Consider the following 5,392-nt stretch of genomic DNA (forward strand, 5'->3'; position numbering starts at 1 on the left):
AGAAAAATTATTAGAATTAGAGAAAATGAATTTAAATGTCCTTTTTCCCAAATTGGGATTGTTTTATATGAGAAAAATTATTAGAATTAGAGAAAATGAATTTAAATGTCCTTTTTCCCAAATTGGGATTGTTTTATAGCCTACGGGTAGACCTGCTACCAATTTAAAGTCACAATAAAATTTTCAATTTTTCAGGATGTTGTAAACAACATCCTAGCAACAATTTTAGTAATTATCAGATAATAAAAATTATTTGAAAATAATATTATTTATTAATAATTTTTGAAAATAATTATATGTTTGTGCAAAATGTTACTACAATTTGTTTATATAACTAAATCCTTTTGGAATATTTTTTTAAAGTAGTAGATATCAAAAATCTTTTAATTGATCAAAATTTTTTGAAAATAATTGACAATTTTCCAAGAATTTTGTTAAAATTTTGGAAAATAATTTAACTTTGGTGAAGAGTTTTATTATTTGTAAAGATAATAAATAAGATGATGATTAATAGATGATTATCAGATAACAAAAATTATTAGAATTAGAGAAAATAAATTTAAATGTCCTTTTTCCCAAATTTGTATTGTCTGATAGTCTACCTGATAGTCTACGGGTGGACCTGCTATACTACTTAAAAGTCACAATAAAATTTTCTATTTTTCAGGATTTTGTTAGTAACATCCTACCAACAATTTTAGTGATTATCAGATAATAAAAATTATTCCTTTGAAATTTTCTCTATTCTTGAAAATAATCATATGTTTGTGCAAAATGTTATTAGAATTTGTTTATATAGTTAAATGCTTTTGGAATATTTTTTATAGCAGTAGATATCGAAAATCTTTTAATTGAGCAAAATTTTTTGAAAATAATTGACAATTTTCCAAGAATTTTGTTAAAATTTTGGAAAATAATTTAACTTCGGTTTAGAGTTTTATTATTTATAAAGATATATAAAATGACGATTAAGAATCTATTTAAGATTATTAAAAATTGAAATTTTTAAAAATTTAAAAATTGAAACTTTTGAAGATCACTTATTTATGAAAATTGTAATCGCAACTTAAAAAAAACTTAAAATAAAATTAATTTTGAAATATTTAAGTAAAATTATTAATTAAATAATTTATACGTAATAATTTTATTATAGTTTTTGAAGAATTAATTTATTTAAAAAGAAATTATTTTTGTCAAAATAGAAAAAATGGGAAGGTTTTGTATTAGAATTGGGGGGTAATTTTATAGTCATTTTTTTGACAAGTTAATTTGAAATTTTAATTTTTTATGTGTTTTTTTGTTCCACATATTTTTTTAAATAAATATGTATTTTAAATATTTAATTTTACATATTTATTCTTGACTTCATGAAACCAATTTATTAAGTTTCTTTGTCTATGTAATTTTAATTAATTTTTTAAATTAACAATAACATGTCAGGAATATAAGAACGTCATTTGTTTAAATCATATTTTTTTCTTTAAACATTTAAAGTGTAAATAGGGATGATATAATTATTTTTTTATATTACAATATTTAATTTCAAAATATTGGTACTTACCCCAACTAGCCTGCGGTCGCAAGGGATAATACCAGTCGGGTAGCAGTGACAAGCAATGAGCAACTCACTGCTACCTGACTGGTATTATCCCTTGCGATCGTAAACTTGTCCTCTTTATTGTATAGAGGACTTTCATTATTAGCAAAAAAAAAAAAATAAATAAATAAATAAATTAAAAAATAAAAAAAATAAAAAGAAAATATAAAACCATCTATTTTTGATTATATTCAAGGGATAATAAAGGGATTTCAATTTTTTCATTTAGGAATCACAGCGGCAATCATTATAAGTTTATGTTAAAAGTAAAAGTACTATTTCTTTATATATATATTATTTTGATTTGGAAATAAATCTATTATTAATTCATGATAGTGTTTATGTTTTATTTCTCTTTTATATTCAAAGTATAATATTCTCTCAGAAATTTTTCTCAATATTTCACTTTTTCAAAAATGCAAAGTTTTTTTTTAATTTTGTAAATATACCAAGAATGACCTTAAGAACAATTAATAAAAAAAAAATAAATAGAATGTGGATTAGCCGCTGTAATACCTAAGAAATAGAAAAAATAAACATCAACATTAGAGACTCACTGTGAATACCATTCCTGTTCAGCAAAAGATGTTTCAGTCTTCGTTCGTTGTTCGATTCCTTCCTCTTCTTTCTTTTCCTCTTCAGTCACTTTTTTTATTTATTTAATACATATATATCGCAATTCTTATATAAATAATATTACAGTATTTTCAAATCGCAGTACAATAATAATAATAATCGTAAAATATAATATTATAATATAATTATCTAACAATATAGTCTTGAATATCCTCTGCTTTCTTTCCTCTTCTTAAGAAGTATACGATGTTGAAAAAATCACTGCAACATATATTAAAGTATAGTTAGAAACTAAATTAAAAACTAAAAAAAAACTAAAACTTTAAACTAAACTATTAAACTCTGTGTTTAACGGAAAAAAACTTTTTTGAAATTGGGAAAAAAATTTGCAGAATTTTTCTTTCTCAATCGACAATTTTTTAACAATATTCTAAGTTTCCCTTAAATAAACCAAAGAAAAAAAGTTTGCTGAATTTCTCATTTCACAAATATTTATTTATACCAAATTTAAAAACTTGTCGAAAGGAAGAAATAAAAAATAGTTAATTAATAATAAATATTAAAAACACAATATTGAATATTTTCAAAGATATTTTCAATTCAAAATTGTGATTGATAAATTAAAAAAAAAAAATTAAAAAATTTTTTTTTTATAAACTATTTAAAAATAAAAAAAATAATAAATAAATAATAAATAAATAATAAATAAAAAATAATAATAAATAATAATAAATAAATAATAATAAATGATTTTTATGTTGATGTTTATTATTTTATTATTATTATTTTTTTTACTTGTTTTTAAATTTTTTCCTAATTTCAAAAAAGTTTTTTTTTTCAAATTTTCTTTAAAGAATTTAGATATTTTCAAAAATTATAATGAAATTCTAGAAAGACTCGAATTGTTCTCAAAAGACTTATAAAATTCAATAATCAAAATTTTTAATGACTAGGGGAGAGGACCCCAAGATGGACACCTCTTCGATTGATGGCTCGAAAATCCAAACCGAATAAGATATGTTAAAATGTTTTATACTAAATGAAAGTACAATTTATTAGGTAACTTATGGCCACTGAGATAAAATTTTATTTTGAACTTAAACATTTTTTATAGCATTTTTTCTAATTGTTAAATACCTATCTAAAATCAAAAATTTAAATAACTTTATCGACTTGAGAAAAATCGGAAATGAAACTTTTTTTGACAAAAAATTCAGGTGACATGCGCAGTAGAAAAAAAAACTGGTTTTATTTTTCAAATATGCATAAAAATCTTCGTCTATACAAACAACAAAAATAAAAAAATTGAGAAGATGCTGTCATTTTAAACAAAAATTTTATAGGAAATGTCCATCTTGGGGCCCTGTCCATCTTGGGGCCCTCTCCCCTATTATTAATGAATAACGAAGAATTTAATTAATTTTCTACAAATTTTAATAAAATGCAATAATTAAATGTTTAATTACAATTATAATAAACAAATACGAATATTTTAAAAACTTAAAAGAAATTTTTCATAAAATTGAATTACTTTCAAAATTTCCAATTATAATTATTAAATTTATTTTTTTTAATGTTTAATAAAATTTATTTAAAGAATTCAATTATTTTTAAAAATAAAAATAATAAATATAATAATAATAAAAATAAAATTCTTTAGAAGTATAGGTATTCAATTATTTTCAGTATACAATTTTTATAAATATTATATACTTTTCTTTTATAATTTTCAATTAAATTTTAATAACATTCCATGAAATAATTAAATCATTTTTATACATTTTTAATTAAATTTGTTAAAACAATTTATTTTCAAAAATTTCAATTAAATCTTCGAAACAATGTTTAATTAATTTTAAAAATTTTATTAAAATTTGTTGATAAAATTAAATTAAATTATAGAAAATCAATAATATAATGAAAAAAATATATAAAGACAATTAATTAATTAAGAAAATTTATTAATTGAAATATAACTCTGCTAATAATTAAACTTACCGAACTAAAGGACATGAAAGGACTGCGCAGTGAAGCTATGATAAAATCCGTCAGGTAGAAGGAGAAAACAATTTTCAAGAAGGAAGGGGAAAGGGCTCAATTTGAATTTCGAAATTTTATTATCGTGCGAAGAAAAGAAAAGGACAGAATGAAAACAACCTCTATTAACAATACCTAAGGTCGTTATCATTCTTGTATACAATAGACGATTCTTATATATATTGTTGATAGTTTCTGACTTACCTTTTTTACGTTCGTCAGCGCCTTGAAATCAAAATATCGGGGAAGTTTGCAAAATTTTTTCGTATCTTGATGAAAATCGTTTGCCTCCCATTTCTCCCCTAAAAGCACTGCGGTGTGATGAGATTCTGCAAACAAAATTTTAATTAATTCGACAAGAGAAACAATTGTTTTTTACGCCTAATGTTATTTTTTTTTATTCAAAGTTGTTTCTTTATAAGAAAAATTAATTTTAAAAGTATTTTCACAAAAAAAAAGAATTACTAAAACTGATAGCATATTTTCTTTGATATACAAGAACATAATTTTATTAGAGGAAATTTTTATTTTAATCATAAATTGATATTAAAATTTAAATAATAAATAGGGATTATAACAAAAATTATGTGATTTACGTAGAAATAAATTATTTACATTTTAAATTTAATTAAGAAAATTAAAAATATTATCATAAAATAATCTATCAATAATGAAATGAAACAAATACATACAGAAAATTCATTAATTGAAATACATATAACTCTGCTAATAATTAAACTTACCGAACTAAAGGACATGAAAGGACTGCGCAGTGACGCTATGATAAAATCTGTCAGGTAGAAAGAGAAAATATGTTTAGGAAGGAAAAAAAAGAAGGGGAAAGAGCTCAATTTGATTTTCGAAATTTTATTATCGTACGAAGAAAAGAAAAGGACAAAATGAAAACAACCTCTATGAACAAGCCGAAGGTCGTTATCATTCTTGTTTACAATAGCCGATTAAATTTGCTCCCTAATATTGAAATATTCAAAACTTGACTGTAAATTTTGAAATTAATTATTTCCACAATTTTCAGTAATTTTCCACTCATATTTTTTAATAAAAAAAATAAAGAATATAAAATACAGAAGATTAAAAATATAGAATCAAATAAAATTTCTTAAATTATAAAAAATTGGACAAGTGCGAGTACAACTCGCACTTGTCCAATTTTTTTAATTT

The 5,392-nt window shown here is 21.4% G+C and overlaps 1 long non-coding RNA gene across 1 annotated transcript; it reads right to left on the reverse strand.

Annotated features, from left to right (window-relative positions):
- Positions 1-2,160: 2,160 nt before the first annotated feature.
- On the reverse strand, positions 2,161-4,990 carry LOC122502530. Its single transcript, XR_006301639.1, has 3 exons — positions 4,954-4,990; positions 4,415-4,539; positions 2,161-2,434 (listed from the first exon to the last, which is right to left on the reverse strand). It is a non-coding gene; the product is annotated as an uncharacterized LOC122502530 (long non-coding RNA).
- Positions 4,991-5,392: the final 402 nt, after the last annotated feature.

The sequence above is a fragment of the Leptopilina heterotoma genome, unplaced genomic scaffold (genome assembly GCF_015476425.1).
Source record: "Leptopilina heterotoma isolate Lh14 unplaced genomic scaffold, ASM1547642v1 Lhet_232, whole genome shotgun sequence".
NCBI lineage: Eukaryota > Metazoa > Arthropoda > Insecta > Hymenoptera > Figitidae > Leptopilina > Leptopilina heterotoma.